An 18,350-nucleotide genomic window follows, 5' to 3' on the forward strand; every position below is an offset into this window, starting at 1 on the left:
CCCACACACATTAAACATTCATAGCAGGGCTGTTGTACACAATGAAGTTTTGCTCCATTCGCTTGGTTTTTTAATATTGTCTTGATTTAAATTATGTGCAGAACAAGGGAAATAATATTTCAGAAGAGGAATGAAAGCATAATACAGGCACAAATAAAATTTGGTTACAGATAGTATTAAAGTAGATTGAGTAACTTTTCTTATGAAGACATACTGCACCTAGGGAGGGTGTTATATATAATACTCCATACCTTGGGATTTGATTTAAAAAGCCTTTTGGACATCCTTAGATCTCAAAATGTAAGGAAAACCAGCAAGGGAATGCATCTCTCTTTTTTACATTTAAAGCATTTCCTTCATATAATCCTTGTAAAACCAAGATTTTGGTGAGGAATAATAAGCACATACAAATGAAGCAGATTCTTTGAAAGAAGCAAAACCCAAAAAACCCCAAATAAATCAAGATCTGGAAAGAAAATGCAAGCAGCATATATTCCACAGTAAGTTTCCCTAAGCAATATTTAGTGCTAAGGCATTTTGTGTCTCTGATGTAGGAGCAAAAGCAGCAGGTCCCAGCTGGGTCCACCTGTCTCTCTTGACGAGGCAGCTGAAGGTTTCAGCAGCCAAGGAAGGTTTAGGTTCATGTGCTGCATCACAAGCTCTCTGGACAGAATTGTACAGCAGCCTGTCAGGGAATGTCAGTATTTGTCTCCAAAACTACCCTGTGACAGTGGGATTGACTTAAAAGGACAGTATGGAGCTGTTAGGAAGCACAATCTGCACAGAAATCATCACTGCCTGTAAGAGGAAGAGGTTGAGTGGCAGTAAAATACAGAGAGGGCATTTAATTTATAATTGTGTACAAATGCACACACACACAGATGCAAGCCTTGGGGTTCATCTTTGGGGTTTCCACCAGCTGCTCACTATAAATGGCTGCTGAGAAAGACTTGGAGCCCATGAACAGCACAAGCTTTTTGTAGCTTTTCCCTACATTATGAAGACAAAATACTAAATTTCTCATGAAATAAAGAGTTATTCTATTCCTCTTTTTTTTTGTTTATAGCACTCTGAGTTTTCTTCCCTGAGCCTGTAGACCTGAAGGAACATCACCTTACAAGCACTGCTCCCTACCCCTGCCTGTGGGCAAGGGAGGCACAGATTAAATAGAGCAGGGATGGAGCAAAATGTGCTCTCTGCTTCCCCTGCACCTGGGATCTTGCTTTAAAAGTGATGCTCTGCTTTCAGGTGTTGTTTAATCAGTCACCACCCATAAGGAAACACCTCAGCTGATGCTAGGCTTTTTTTCCCTTTTGGTTAGCACTGAGGTGTCCTTCTGCTGATCATGGAACAAACTCTTCTGTGATGCTTGCCTGGGTTTCAAATATCTGGACATGCTGCATGTGTGGCAGGTGAAATTTAGCAGCCTACACATTTCAAATACCAGGGATCAGTCTCACCCTGTACCCTGCAGTTACCATTGCTGTCATAGCAACTTGGCCCCACATATTCAAAGTTTAAGTGTGTATTTAAACCTGCTGCCCTCAAAACCATTTCTATGTGCTCCAGTGGCTTCACTGGGCAGTTTGGCAGTAGAGCAACACACTGAATTGTTCTTAGTTAAAATTCACAGGAGTTATAGTTTAACACTGAAAGGCACACACTGGCTGTGTAAGGGAGCCACAGGAGCAACCAGCCTAGGCTGAGGTTTTTTATGAACTCTGATTTAGTGATTTAAACTTATTTGGTTTTCTGAGATGGTCTAGAGCTCATGGGCAGTGTATTACTCTGTCTTGGCTGACAAGAAGTAACTTCTAAAGATGCATGACCTTGGTTTCTTGCTGTCTTGGAAACATAATAATAACCCTACCACACTGGAAGTAATACTTTTATTGAAGTTCCCTACCCCATCTGCAGTTATGGCCATGTTATGTGCTATGCCACAGTAATAACAGAAACACATCAGCATGAACCTTGCTGGAAATAGCTCTAGCACAGCTTTGAAAGCCATTTTTTCAGGTGAATGAAGTAAAGAGAAACTTTTCATCTCCAGGAACACATGAGCCTTTCTAGTGCACTTGGAAGCTTGGCCAGCTGGAAGCAGGAGCTGTAGCAAGCTGCTGTGGAGCCTGCTTGGAAGCTGACTCCAGCACAGGAATTGAAATAAATGAATTTGGCATCTAAAAGGAGGTTTTGTGGAGTCAACGCTTTCTAAGCAGAGGACAGAGAGAGATTTGGCAAGGTTGGTGCATACATTATTGACATTTTAATGTCACAAAGGGGTAATCCCAGGTCTAACTCTGAGCCAGCTGAACTTGTCGTGGTCTTGAAGCCCACCCTTCTCAGGTGTGGGGCTGAGGTGGTGCTGAAGTGACAGCCTGTGTGGGCAGGGGAGTGTCAGACACTGCCAGAAAACACACACGTGCTAAATAAACACCCTACTCTTTTTGTACTAACCTATGATTTTCTGCATTCCCTACTACTCACCCACCAAAGATAAAGCTTTTATGTGAATAGCTGTCAGAGAATGAGCATGGGAATGTTGAGAAAAGAAATAATTTATGCCTGCTTTTGGTTGTTCAAACCAAAACACTTTTTAAAAGGAATCTTTCCGAAATGGAAATCAATGATGGTTGGCATCATTCTCAGAACACTGCCTTGGGACACTGAAGTGCACAAATGCTTTGCTGATATTTTGGACACAGTGCAGAAGAATTTTCCAAGTGATTTTCCATCTCCCAGGAAAAAAAATATTGTACTTTCCTATTTGCATTTGGACAACTATTTGTGTCTTAAAGCAAGTATCTGCAAAACATGCATGCCTGCAGCATTTTTAAAATTAATAGCAGAGAAGGAAATAACACTGGCAGTCTAGCAGAATTTTTTCTGTTGGATTTGGTAAGAATGGGATACTCTGTGTAAAGAAAGTCTTGTTTCCTTATTTGTGTAGGGCTCAGAACCATTGTCTCTAGCTTTCTTTTCTCCTGACAATTTGTTCCTGTAATCTCCTTAAGTTCCTACATTAAAACCTTTGGCTAAACTGAGAGGTAGATTAACTGACAATTTAAGCTACACATTAGTAAACATAACAGGAAGCAATGGAACAAGTCACCCCACAAAGAGAGAACTACAGTGAACAACAGGAATCTGTGCTGCCTCACTTACTTTTTATTCCTTCTTTTAAAAAAAAAGAAAAATTAAAAATGTTCCCTGCGACAACATCTTTCTTCCTCCATTTGCAGGTTACATCTGCTCACACAAAGTTTATGATATGCAAAATAGTTTCCAGCACAGTGAGGTCTGTTCTAAGGAGATAATAAAGGATATTAATCAGTGCCAAGCACAGGAGCTGTGTCTGGAGTCTGAGCACATCCAGGGCAGTGAAGTGGCAAGGTTTGAGATGGGCCCAGTGACCTTGTCTGGGGGCACACAGAGCTCCTCAGCATGGCTCAGCATCAGCTGAAAGCATCTTCTCCAAGTGCAAGGTGGGTGGAGTTACACACCCTAACTCAAAAATCACACAGCAGGAATTCCAGGAATGGGGGAGAAGAGGCAGAGCAGCTCTGGGACCTCTCCAAGAGCATTCCCATCACTGGTTCTCTGAGGAAAGATGATGGTCCACACCCAGCACACAGATACAGTACCTCAGATCTGTGTTCTGCAAGAAGACCAGGACTGCCTCTCCCAGAGCTAAAGCAGCACCACCAAGGTGCTCAGCTCTTCAGGAGATTGTGGAGGAATAATTCTGAAGCACCAAACTACAGCCCCAGCTCCCTGGCTAGGACACTGTCCTTGCTTTCCCCCCCTTCACCCCACGAGCCAACAAAGTGTCTCACCCATTGCCTGTCTGGGAAATGTGATAAGTTTGATCAGGAAAAGAAAAATTTCTCCCCCAGCTCTATTAAATTCTGTGGGTGTCCTGAGAGAGGATGATCTTTGGACAGCAGCAGAATATATGATTGCAAGCAGACAGTAATTTTATTACACAACTGCCCAATAGCACTTCTCTGAAATATTTTGAAGTTCTATGGCATAGAGAAAGTCAGCATTTTTTAAAGCAGTTTGAACCATAAAACAGAGTAGTAACCAGCAGGGGAAAATAAGAATAGCTGTTCCTTCAGAATTTTTGAGTGATTAGACTAATTTTCAACCTTTCCTGTACATGATCTATTGTTTAATCTCCTGCCTTACTTCATAGCAGCAAACAACAGTTTATTCTAAACTTGTGTTTTTCCTCCGTTATTAAAGCATTACTCTCTAGAAGAATGAATTTTGCAAAGTGATGCTGTAAGAGAGGAGAAAGCAGAAGCAGCTCCAAAAAAGGTTCAGATGGCTGTGCCAGTCCTGCTGCTGTCAAGAATATTCCTCAACTTGAAAGCAAAATCAAAGAGAACTTTAAGATAAGGAATAAAATTAGAAGATCAAACATGTAGAGGTGAGGAAAGTGGGATCTGGTCCAGTACTTACTATATTCTTTCCCATATTTGTGTTATCATGAAATAAAAATTAGCAAATGCTCTAAGTGCAATTTATGTCAGAGTAAAAAGGAGAAGAACAATCAAGTTTCTACAATAATTTACTTTTATCACAGAACATGGGCTAATTACTGTACTTTTTTTTTTTTTTTTTCCCAACTGGATCTCTTTGTAAGGTTATCTTAAGGAGTTTCTTCCTGCTTTATTTGAAGAACTAAATGCAAAGGATGAATTCTATTTCTAAACACATTGGCTCAGCAAAATTTTCTGATTTCTGTTCTTAGTTTCTTCCCATTGTATTAGCACTTTCCTTTTTTCCCACACATGGCTCTTGCTAATGTAAACTTGCATTAACATGTTGCTTATTGGGCCCATAATCAAATTAACACACAGGGTGTTAATTACTAAAGGTCTTGTAAAAATACATTCAGAATGTGTTTGAATGAATAATAATCACACCAAAACAGCAAAGATGATTCTGTACACCTCTTTCTTTTAAATGTATTTTCAGATCTCTGTAACTTTCTGAGAAGCTGTGCTTAAAACAGTGGTGTGAGTAGAGCGCAGAAAATCTGAAGTCATTTACTTTCAATCCTTCTCAGAAATAAGCTGCATTTGCTTGTACAGCAGAACAACTCTGGGGATGCTGAAAGGGTGCTGTGAAAATCACTGCTCCCAAAGTCCTTGCTGGCTACTGTTTAGAAAAGGAATTTGTGGAGGAATAAAAGCACTTTTTTCACCAGGTTACAAAAAAGGAGAAGGAAGAAATCATTTCCAGTTGCTGGAACTAAAAAAGGCAAGGAAGTGCAAGTGCATGCAAAGAGGGAAAACCACAATTCTCCTTTGCAAAAAGGAAGGAATGATGTGTAAAAAGCATGCAAGAAAATACTTCTAGCCCAGCCACAGGAAAGATTTGTGTATAATCAACTTCTGTTTGCTGCAGAGCAGTTGCCGACGTATTTTCATGCAAGCTGATGTTGTTTTCCCTGCTTGAGTGGCACAGCAATAATAAATACATTTATTATTCATTAAATGCCTTCAAAATATTTTAATATGCCTCAGCATTTCCAAGGTGTTCAAATCACAGCAGTAAAACACCCTGCTCATGTAATTTGCTGCCTTAACAACTGAATATTGCAGTTTGTGGTTTAAAGTTTCTGAGAGCACATTTTCAGACAGAGTGGAGAATCACTTTAGGTATCTGGAGTCAAACCCTCAAAAAAAAGATTTTCTCTTAAAAATCACACCCCACCCACCCATCCCCTCTCAAAAAAAAGCTGGCTTTATACACAGCTCAGTTCTCCCATATTTTAAAACAGGATTCATAAAATTCACCAAGTTCAGAGGTTGTCAAATGAGGAAAAGGAAGTTTTTAAGGTAAAGGCAGACCGATAGTTAGGTCTTGTGCATGTGCATTATTTTGTGTGATTTGGTTTGATTGTTTCCTTTCTACATACACACACACAAAAACCAAACAACACCCCCCAAGAAAAACCAAACAAACAAAATAAAAGAAAAAAAAATAAAAAAAGGAAAAGGAATGAGTAATCAAGATTTAGTCTTATGGTTTTCTTTGCTTGCTATCTGGAAGCAAGTTTTCAAGCTACTGACTTCACTGGCCACAGGGTCCCAGCCTAGATTTGCATGATGGAGAGCTCTGCATAGCATTTCCTGAGTGCCACTGCATGCCAAAGCAGATGGAAGGTGATTTATGGTCTTTGTTGTTTATGGGTATAAAGGAGGAGAGAATTACGCCTAGATCACTGTGTCCCAAATAATTCCTTAAGGTTATCAAGTTTGCACAGCTCTGTCTTATGTTAACTTTATGCCAGAAAAATAAATAAATCAAAATAAGAGGAAGTGAACCACTGGAGCAGAATGCACAGGGAGTGTACCAAAGCACATACTGCTTATTTATCCACAGCTGAACCACATCAACCAGGGAGAAGTTTTATTCCCAGCCACTGCTCCGAGCTTCCAGTGAAACACTTCCAGATCATATTATTGTCACCAAGTCCAGCATTTGGTGAACTTTATCTACAATTAGAGTCTGGCAGCATGTAGGACATAAGCAAATAAATCTGAAAGCTAAATAGTCTTTCTTCTTAAAAGGCTAGCACTTGAAAGATCTAAGTGCAGTTACCAATGTTGTGTTCTGTGAAATACAAAGAGAGAAATAGTTCAGAGACCCGAGAGCAGCCTGTGATGCAATGAGCAATAACAGGAGATGTAAACGTTGTAATTGCACTACCTGAAAAAATCAATATCAAAAACCACAAAAAGCTCAAAACTCCCAAGTTTCTAAATTCCAGCAAGGAGAGACTCAGCTCTGTCAGCAGCCTGGAGATGCCTGCTGCCATTCTTGGAAAGGGCTCAGAGACACTGCAGACACCATCCTACCATCACTGAAACGGGCAGAAGCCTCTCACCAAGGTGGAAAATGAGGCTGAAAATGAATGTGTGTTGGTGTTATTTCCTGCATGTCTCCCAGATAAGAATGTGGAACTCCAGGTATCCTGAGGATGTTTCCCATGGTGTGCTGTCCTCTGAGCTCTGACAGTGGCAGAGCTGCCATTCATGAACTTCAGCACACGCCAGGAGCCAAGGCTGTTATTGGCATTTACTAACATCACTGCAAAAAACTTAAAATGGAGCTTGCTACAGCCCTGGCCAAAGACATTCCACAGGGATTTCTCTTTCTGCTGCAAGAGCTCTTGCTTTCATATTAATAAAGTCAGGCATTGACAAATTTGCTGCTGTTTAGGGGAAATGCTGCTCCAGGGGTTATGTGAGGCTGTGGTCTCAGTCAGGGTGGTAAAGGATTTACCATTCAGTTCTAAAATGAAAATGTGCAATTAAATGCTCTTGAAAATGTCCTGTGCTAAGAAGAAAAGCCTTCCAAAATAGATTTCTGTCTACTTGATCCAAGTCCATGGTTCTTTAACGTTTCTGTAAGCAGTAATGGTTTTGTCCTGCAAGACAAATACCCATTGATTTTAGTTTCTAATGGCTGCTAGGTCAGGCTTCCTGTATATTTGCTTAATTAATTTTTCTGACCTTCCTTCCATTTAATAGTTGGGATGACAAACTTCCATTTTATCAGCTGTGTAGATATTAGTCTGAAGCACCCATGATGTCAAAGGCTTTGTATTCATTTACTGACCAAGTCATTTTGAGCCTTTTTTAAAATAATATGCATGGTCAGCACAGATTTATGATTTGTTTTTTTTTTTTTTTTAGCTCAATCTCATATCACTTATCACATGGATTAAAATTATTTCATAGACAATAACCAACAGGAAAGAGATGGTTACTCTTTCTTGAGATATGAGGAAACCATCTGAATTCCAGGGAGGATTCCAGATAAACACATTCATTTTTAAAGTTGAGAACTTCCTTCCTTGTTTAATTAGCAGTGCTTCAATTTTCTGCCTCAACATTCAATAATGAAGGTGGAGACTGGGAGAAGTGCCATGTCCAGTTCAGAGACTGCAATGTACAGGCAATTCCAGCAAACCAAGCAAACCAAGCACATATTTTAAATCTGACAGCATTAGCTGGACTTAGGTTAAAAGCCAAAGGCATAGGAATAAATTGGTTCTTGAATCCTTCCTAGAAACCCCTGTTCTCATTCAAGTCTTGGCTTGAGCAGGGTGCAGATAACACCAAGGTTGTGGGCTCAATCCATATGGACATTTACTCAAAGCTAAACTCAATAATCCTCATGGGTCCCTTCCAGATCAGAACATTCTGTGAATCTGTGAAGTGTTAAGCAAGTCTACAAGGAATTAATAACCTAAATGCAATTATACATCTTGTCCTCACTGCTTTATTCTCAGGTCTGCCCTTAGTACCTATTTAAAGCCAGGCTGAAATCCTGGCATGAAAACTGCATTCACGTGAGTGATCTACAATTAAAGTATCAGCCCAGCTCTTGTATATATGCAAATCAAATCTATTTTGACAACAGGTTAACATAAGACACAGATGAGAGACAGAGCCTAGAGCAAGATGGGTTGTGTGATTTAAGGCTCTGCAATTACAGACAGGGCTGAGAGATGCTGCCTTGCAAATGTGGGTGTTCAGGTTCTGCTGCCTGCACACCTGCCAGTGAACTGGAGCAGTTGCCATGCTGCTTCATGGAAAATATTTATTAAGTCAGTGATTTATTTAGTCTGTTTAAAGAAGGTGGAATAAAACACTGGGCTGACCATAATGATTATGCTGTTGTTATTTCTTTTTTAATTAATATTGAGCAACCTGTATTGCAGCCAACTTCAAGACACTTCAGAATTGCACTCATTCTCTGGCTGGAGAACAAAACCTTTGGTAGGATAAATAGTGTTTTCATTCTAGGACCCTAGTGGAAATTACTTTTCCTAGTATCTTCCTTGCACAGAGAAAAGAGACTTGATTTTTCTACTTCATCTTACAGGGAAAATATTCAGCTTTTTCCCCCCATCTCTGAGATATGAGATACTAGACTCAGAAATAGATGCAGTCCCAGGTCTGAAGTTCCCACAGAGGACAAACTCAGTTCCTGTCTCACCATGCTGCTTTAACTCAATGCAATTTACCAGGATAGAGCCAGGCATGGTCCCCCTCACCCTGCTGGCCTGGGATAAATTATTTTTTTTCCACCTGTCCGTCCCAAATCCTCCATCACCCTCCCCTCCCTGCAGTTTGCCAGCGTGGCTGATCCTGTGCTCACTCCCAGGCCTGCTCTGGGTTATTGAGGGGAAGTTTAACACATTCAGACTGAAACACCACAGAGTTTGATATCAGAGATTTGCCATTGGAGTAGAGGGAAAGAAATGAAGAAAAAACCAGCTGGGCACAATGGCCCCAGCTCAGCATGTCTGACCACCAAACTCTGCTTATTTCTAGAAGCTGAATGTTGCATTAGCCCCTGGGAAAGACACTTTCAGCTTGTGTGGGGGACAGCAGGGTTTTGGTGCTGATATATTGAGTTGCCCCTCTGTTGAGGTCAGAGGGACAGAGGCAGGTGACTGTCAGGACCAAGTGAAACTCTCTAACCCAGAGAAGGGACACACAGCTCACTACAAACTCATCCTGGTGCAATGGTAGAATACCATGCTGTGTTAAATCCACAGCAGAACAGCCTTCAGAAGCTATTTTAATCAATTAAGAACAGTTGGACCCTTTAGCACATAGTTACCATCATCTACTTATTATGCACTTAAAATGCAATTATAGACAGGAAAATAATGTTCGTTTTCTATCGGCCTCGTTTTCCTTGAGTGAATTAAGTCTGTTTCTCATCTGCATTCACAGCCCCAGCTGCTTCCTGACTGAAGCAGATCCTGTAGGCTTTTTATATCCAGTAGCAATGCAGCAATGCCATATGTAAGGCCAGGGTGTGTGGGAGCTAGGATGTCTCCTGGCTCCTGAATTATTAGGCTGTTCCAAGTTCCAGTGTGGAATCATTCCCTGTGTGGTGATTCATGAGGTAGCAAAGAACCTAGATCCAGTTCCCAGGCTATGTTTTTAGGGTTAGAAAAGCAATGTTGCATCTCAAGCTTAAAAAAAAACACAACAGAAGGGAAGATAGGTTTTAGAGTCCCTGCCTGTAACACAGCAGGTCTCTGAGGATATTTGTTATCCAAGACTGGTGGTAAAGTAGAAAAGGTGAATTATAGCAAAGGAGTTTTCCTAAACATACATAAATAGCAAACCATTGCACTTTCAGTGGAAGAAGAAAAATTTGCAGACAGGGCAACGCTCAAGAACTCCCAAGCCCAAAATGCTTGTGCTCCCTGAATGTCATTGATGCAAGTCACTGCCATAATTAGCTTTGTCAGAAGACCTGAAATAGAAGGGGGTGGAGAGGAGTCCCTGCAGTATAAACTGCACCAGGGTGCTGTGTGGAGAGGATACCCCCAATTTCTTAAACCTGCTTTCCTTCCTAACCAGGCATTTACAGAGTCATTTGATGGACAGATATGCATAGGCTGGCCCTGTTTCACCAGTAGATTGCTCCACAGTTTCAAGGTTATATTTATGAGAAACCTGCCAAATGCTTTAATTGGTGTCCACTGCAGTAGGTTACCAAGGGAAAAAACAAGTGTATCAAATAAACCCATCCCAGGACAGCACTCAGGAAATTACTTCACAGAAGTTTTAGGTTGTGACAAGACAGCCTATCAGACTTCTGGAAGACTTACTTAGAGCTATACCTTCCGTAGATTCCAAAGGAATAATTTGGACACCATTCTTTGTGGTCAAGTGCAGTTTTTTATGTTGCTACTATAATATTTAAACACTTCCTATTAAATATTGTATATCAATAGAACTGGCTATATCAAACAGCAGATAATTGCTGGCACTTATTTTTCAAAGTCAAAACTCTGCTTGAACTTTCCTTTGAGAAAATTAGGGTTTTATTAGCTGGCAGAGAAGGGGAAGTTATTCCAAGGGCAATTTGGCTTGGGAATGCAGTGTTCCCATCAGAGCATCCTTTCTGGCAGTAAGGCTTTCCTGGGAGAGAAAGTTCAGCAGGGTTTCCTGAGACTGTTTAGTCCCAGTCCTGATTTTATGGAGGCCTTGGAAGCTGTTGAGATGGTACCTTCAGGCACATGGACCCAGCAATGCACAAACCCCACTGTCTTTCTCACAGCAAAGTCCTAGTGAGCATGGAATAAAAAAGGGTGAGGGGGAGGAGGTCTAAAGTTTGTGTCTGTCATACCACTGCTCAGTATGGGAAATGCCAAGTGTAGGCTGCCAGCCTGTACATCCCACTGATTCCACTGTCTTGGAAGCACAAAGTTTACCCAGTGAATATCACAGTCTCCTCAGCCCTGACCCAGCAGATGTAAATAGTGCTGCCCTTGATTCTCCTGCTCATGAGGGACATTTGGCACAGCCATGATGCCATTTGTGTTCTGCTTAGCCCCAAAGCACTGGGTTGAAGTGAAGCTGTCAGAAGTTTCTAGCTGCCCACAGTCTGCCTGGTTGAAGTCAATGCAGCTTTTATGAGGCATTTTATTATGAAAAGAATTTCACTAGGAATCAACCCTCCCACTGCCAGTCCAACAAAACTAATTTAGTTCAAGGGTGCTGGCAGTCATGTAAATAGAAGGCAGATATTTTATTCTGCTAGGGGAAAGTCATTCAAAGAGAGGTACCAACCACGTGCAGACCATATTTTAGCATGCCCATAAAGAGCTATTTCCTAGCTGAGTGCTGCATGTCTCCCAGCTATTGAATGGTTTGAAATGCAGGGTTCCTTCAGCCCAGGAAGGGTGCCTGAGGCAGCCCTGCCACACTGCCCCATTATTTACCGTGTGTCACTCCAGGGCTGCTGACCTTGGTCACAGCACAGGCTGTGTGTGAGCAGGCTCCCAGCCTCCTTCCCACACTCCATCTGCTGCAGCCACCAGCCATACACGCCTTTGCTGCTTGGCACAGCTACAAGAACTGAATTCTACAGCACTCTCAGGCTACTTTCCATTGCTGTCCCCCTCAGAAGGTGCAGCTGGGGCAGTCCCATACCTGGATAGAGATGCTGGAGGAAATTTCCTTTTGCAAAGTTCCCTTGGCAGAGCAGACCAAGAGAGGCAGAGCCCAGGCTTACAGACTGGGAGTTGGAGGTTTCTGCTTTTAAAAGAGCTTAGCATCTTCTCAGTTAATAATTAGTTTCAGCAATTCAGAAAAATAGAAGTCATAAGATTTTATTTGCCTTCCTTTGGAAGTGTTAGTTCCTAAACTCAGCTAGAATTGAGATCTGTGCTTCACTGTTACAGGTGACTTGAACAACCCTGCTCTAAAGAGATGAAACAAAACATGGCCCCTTGCCTTGTGCTGCCATGGATAATCCCTGTGACTGTGTTAGCTGCCCCTGCACAACCCTGAGCATCTCACACACCTCTGCATGCCAGGCTGTACCTACACAGGGGCTTCCAAAGGAGAATGCCAGGGTTTTATAGTATAGAGGGAACAATTCTCCCCTAGACACAGCATCCAGATATTTCTTTGTGTTAATCTGCAGTGACATGGGAGAAGATCTGAGGATTCTTTTTGCTGTGAATCAGAAACACTGCAGAACTGGGCAAAACCAGTTGCCCTTGTTTGCATTCTAAGAGAAGTCCTGTGCTGAACCACGATGGAGTTATAAATCTCCACTTCACTCTCCCCCTCCTCAATCAAACCCCTGCTGTAAGAAGTGTGACTGCCACTGGCACAGGAGCAGGAGCAGCATCTGAGCACAGCACCAGGCAGAGCTGCAGCTGAGAAACTGAAAAGCAAGGGCTGCTTTGAGCTCAGTGTCCTGTCCTTCCAGATGCTCCAGGCTCAGCTGCAGCACATTGAACCTGTGGGAGATCTGGAGTCATTCCCTACCAGCATTAGGATCATCTAGAAGACCTTGCAGGGAAAACAGTAAACAGCCCAAGGGGAAACAAAGAATACTTAATTTAAAAAAAAAAAAAAAAAAAAAAAAATTGAAAAATTCAGTCCCAGATCTGCATTTGCACATATATAAAAATTTGGCCTTAGAAAAATCTAGGTCTGCATTGAGTCATGACTGCAGTCCTGTGAGTTCTAACATAAATCTTCACACAGAAGTACACCAAAGGAGGCAGGAAAATCTGGTTAATCCTAATGGTGCCATCATGTCGTGCTCCCTGCACAGTTTTAGAGATCTTTGGCTGGATGCTCTGTGCTATGTGTCTGGTGAGATGGTGCTCAGAGGTAATTGTCTCATCCCCACATCTGGATCCCCACATCATTCCTGTGTTGCTGCTGGCCCAAAGTCACCTGTACTGCAGGCAACTCTCCACTGCCTGCATTTGCAATTAATTAAACTTCCAAGAGCGTGGGCATAAAATGAGCCTGTGACAATAAAGAAATACCAGCCATGGACAGGCAGGAACCCACTGGGACACATCTCACCTTATTATTCATAGGACTGAGCTGTTTGAGTTTAGTTTCTTTTCATGCATGAAGAGATTTTGAGGAATCTCATTATTGCACTGAATATAAATACATTCAGTAAATATAAAGAGACAGTGTTAAACTAGAAGCAAAGATCAGTGCTGGGTTTTAAAAGTATTAGAGCTGTATTACTTACAGATATGAATAGAGATTGAAGCTGAAATTCAATCAGATCTTAAATATCTGCTCTTCTCTTAAAGGGACTTTCCAGAGGCAGCCCAAAAACACTGACAAGCCAAGAAATAAGAACATAAGGAAGCTGTTTCTGGGGCAGCCCAATGCTCTGTGGGGAGGTGCTCATTAGGGACACTGTGTTGGCCTGGTCATATTTGGCAGCCCATCCTCCCATAGCCACAACTGCTGTATTAGGAGATCATAGGAAAGACCTCTGATTAACAGCTTCAGGGTTTATTTCTGGACCTGTTGTCTTTAATTCATCCAGTTCAAAAAGCCTGCTGGTGCTGTCTCCAGTCCTCTGTGGTAGCAAGTTTGGGGAAGTCACTACCTACCTGCTGAATAAAAGAGTCCTTTTTTCAATAACAAGCTGGTTGTCTACTAGTTCACTGAATGCCCCCAAATTTACCTCTTTTGAAAACTAGTGTTTTGTTTTTTTGATTGGAAGGAAACAATTTTCCCACTCTCCTGATCTGTGATGTTTGTATAGCTCAAACATGATTCCTCAGCCACCTTTTACCCATCTTCTTCAGACACTCATAAAGCAACTGATCATCCCTTTGATCATTTTAGTTACCCTAAAGAGAACTCCCTTATGGCAGGTATCTATTCCTCAGCCCACTTCTCTGCTTTTAAACCACAGTGATCCCAGCCCATAAAAACCAAAATAAAAGATGGCTACAGGGGGTAAGAGAGTATTTAGGGTTGGGACATCTGGGCACATTGAGAAGTCAGTGTGATCCCTGCAAGGGAGAAAAGACCTTCCAAACTGCTGAGTCAGTTCAGGCAAGCCCTCATGGCTCCCTGTACATTAGGTTCACTTTAAAATGTTCCTTGTGGCCAATGGTGCATTAATAAGGTATTGGCTGTCTGGGACTGATGGGTGCTGTGCCAAAAACAGTCCTTTATAAATTGAACATGTAGAAAGGTTCTGGCAATCTGATTCCCAGTGACCCACTGACAAGCTACTGATCTAGCTGAAGATGTGGAGATGGAATGTAATTGCCCACAATCTTTTTAATCAAGGACTACACTTCCAGTAATCTGCTGCAGTGACAGAGAAAACAACATCAGGCTGTAACACACGTCTGGAATCAAAGCTCTTTTCTGTAAAGTCTTAATTAAAGAGTGTTTCTGACTACAAGTTTTATAGAAAAGTCAATGAGCTTCCAGCTGAGGAAAAGGACCTTTCTTGATGTGATGAAAAGGCTGCATGTGTACTTAGAGAGTGTACATGAGTACATGATCAGAAAAAACCCCATGGGGAAACACAGGTAGCACTCAGGCCTTGGGTTATACTTGGGAATATCTTCAGTACAGATTGGGATGAGAGGGAAGGAAGGAATGAGAAAACATCAGTCACCCCCAAAACCCCAAGCACAAGCAAAGCCATGGCCAAAGGCAGCACTGGCATGGACCAGAGCTGCTGCAGGGAGGCTGAACCAGAGCCTGGCCTGGAGCAGCCCCCAGGGCAGGGGCACCTGAGGATTCACCTAAAGGGGATCCAGGGAACATCCCCCAGAAATGAGAACAACAACCAGGGTGGAAACCATGGGGTGGCTTTTCACTGCTTGGGCAGTCTTCAGTGCCAGCCTGTGTGGTGATCACCTCCTGATCACCTCCTGCCACCAAAGCCCAGTCAGAAGGAGACCCATTGCTTCACCATTCTCAGAGATAATTTTTGACTGTTCTCTGTCTTTGATTAAACACAAACTGCCTTTTATACCCACCCATCTGGCACTTCTAATAAATGCATTCCCCAACTAAGAGATACTCAAAGTTTACCAGTTTAATTTGTCATCCCTCTATAAAACCACATTGTAACATAACAATCTGTCACAGAGGCCAAGTTTAGCAGGATTTCATAGAATCACAGAATGGTTTGAGTTGGAAGGGACTTTTATAGGTCATCAAGCTCCAAGCCCCTGCAATCAGATGGGAGATCTTTAATTAGATCAAGTTGCTCAGAGATGGGGCATCCACTATCCTCTCTAGGTAACCTGTGCCAGTGTTTTACCACCCTCCATGTAAAAATTTTCTTCTTTATATCTAATCTAAATAGATCCTGTTTAGTACCTAACACAACAGGCCCTACTAAAAAGTTTTTCCCCATTTGCACAGGCAGCTCTTTACCAGCTAGCCTTGATGCCAAAAAACAGCCTTGGACACATTTGATTTACTACAGCAGATATTGCCCACATGTCCTGGGAAGGACAAGAGAAGACAGAGACCATGAACAGCTGGGGCTCAGGCTCAGGATCCTGACTGATCCTCACTCATCTAGCAATGGGCCATTTATCCTTTCACCCAGCCTCTCTTGGTGACATGCCAAATTTGGAGGCTGCTATATTTGTTACCTACCTACAGAGCTATAGACTAGAGCTCAATTATCCTTAAATTCTTATCAGGATCCTTCACTCCAGCCAGGGCTGTCATGGAAAATGTAATGCATGTCCTGACTCAAGGTTTTGGTTCATTTGTAATAAAAGTCATCTGGCCTCTCTCTGAAGGAAGATGCAATCCATCCCCTGTTGGGAGACAGTGGAAAATATAGTTTATATGGATGCCAACTGGATCCTCATCAGAAAGAATCTTTTGTGCAGTGTTCATGTGCAGAGCTGTGCAGAAAGGGGAGGGTCTGAAACCAGGAAGATTTTCTGTGCTGTTGAGCTGTTTGGCTGCTCACACTGGCTCCAGATGGTGCTGGAGGCACTCAGTGCCTCTGAAAACCGGCCAGCTTTCATTCTCCCAGCTCTTATAGTAGCAGGAGAAAAACTGTTCTCTTGAGAAAAGAAAACAGGGAAAAACTAGTAATGATATTTCTGCTTCTCCTGTTGGCAAATTATAGCTGAAATTAGATAACATGCTGCAATAATTCTGGCTTTCCAGCTGGAGAGGGAGGGAGCAGAGCCTGCTGTGGGTGTCCCATGTAGCACAAGGCTCTGCTCCCTCAGACAGCCCTAACCAAACTTGCTTGGACCACCTGGGGCCCCTAACTTTTCATTCCAGATCTTCAATTATTCTTTCCTCCTCTTCCTCATATCAGTGAGGAGAGATAAATCTGTTATGTAGGGCTGGTTTTGCCATTGTTTTCTAAGGGTTTCTCATCCTTACCCAACAACATTTCTGGGCTCTTGGGGCTGCTCTTCCTGGGGCTCCATTTCTTCCCAGTGACCTGGCAGCAGATGCTGACAGTGTTTATTTTAACCTCATGTCCTGCTTTGCAGTCATGTCCATACTTGTACTACATCTCAGGCTTGTTCATCCAGTCTTTAAGCCTCCTGTGCAAGTTATTTTTTTTTTCCAGTTTAAGATAGGATGTGGTTCAGCTGACATCACAGCCCTGGTTAGATCACCACACAGCATCAGAGCAATAGCACAGGAGGTTTTGTGCATGAGCACAAGCCACAAACATCCATCCTCACCATCCCCTGCAGACCAAACTGCTCAGAAAAGGAACAGGAGCAGTGCTGTGATGGAAGCCCTGTGCAAAGCCTGTATCTGTTTGTCTTGTTTCAAGCCAAAACACATTTTGGACCTTGAGTTTGACTTTTGCTTATGTTTAATTGATCAAATCCCTCTCCCCACAAATTTCTGAAGTATCTGAGTAAAGCCTGTTTTAAAAAAAAAGTGTATGAATTAGTTATCAGTATGGATTAAAGAGTACCTGCAGCTATTACAATGACAAAGACACCTATAACTATTTTTTATGTTTTGCTGCTCATTTGTTAAAACTTTATTGACTAGGAGTTACTTTCATTAGCAATAATTTAACTTCAGATTTGAAATAAGTGATTCAGAGGTGAAGAAGGACTACATTATTTCTTTCTGCCTGTATTTGTGGCAGTTCTACAGGCATAACCCAGTTATTTTTGCTGAGAATTCATCCACAACACTTTCCCTCAATTGGAAAAAGATTGATACAGCCTCAATCTGATCTGTATGTATTTTCAAGATGAAAGGGCAAAAGATGTGTCTCAGAGGGGTATCCTATCCTGCAAGTTAGAGACTACTGGACATCACCACCACAAGGTAATGTTTATGTAAAAAGGAGTTGCTGTTCTACCTTGAAGTGAGCCTTTTGTTTTTGTAAAAGGAAATAATGAAACAATTCAGAGCAGTAAAGAAAAATATGGGTCGTTTTTCCTCCTTGTCAGCTTTGCTGCAGTGAAAAATTTCTCCATATCTTTGCTTATAATTCTCCTGGCTAACAGTCACTGTTTGATTTATAAAATAACTGCCAGGACCAACAAGCATGTTTGTCTCCTTTCAGAGGATTTAAACAGCAGAGAGTTTAAAAAGCAGATACTCCATTAAAATGAGTTTATATCATATCTGTTCAGACCTTACAAGCCATGGCTTAAAAGCCTAATCCATTTGTTTCTCTAAGGCTCCTTTGTGTTTGCCTCTTGCCTGGATGAAAGGGATGCACTCAGTGCATCACAGCAGGATAAGGAGAGCAGCTTCAGCCCCCTTATCAAAACACACATGCAATGAGGGATGGACTGCTCAGACAGATGTTCCTTCTCAAGCTCATCTAAACTCTTCACATCACAGGTGTTGCTTTGCATTTTCCAGGCATTATCAGCTGAAGGATGAATCAATGCTCCCAACAGCCCCAGGGTGGGAGCCAGTACTGCCAGGATGGGCTGATCCACACTGTACATCCCTGCAGCTCTCTCACACGGCAGAAACACAAACAGGGCACCAAAGGGATGTCCCTGCAGCTCACACAGGAGTCATAGAGCT

Source organism: Oenanthe melanoleuca, chromosome 10 (genome assembly GCF_029582105.1).
Source record: "Oenanthe melanoleuca isolate GR-GAL-2019-014 chromosome 10, OMel1.0, whole genome shotgun sequence".
Classification (NCBI taxonomy): domain Eukaryota; kingdom Metazoa; phylum Chordata; class Aves; order Passeriformes; family Muscicapidae; genus Oenanthe; species Oenanthe melanoleuca.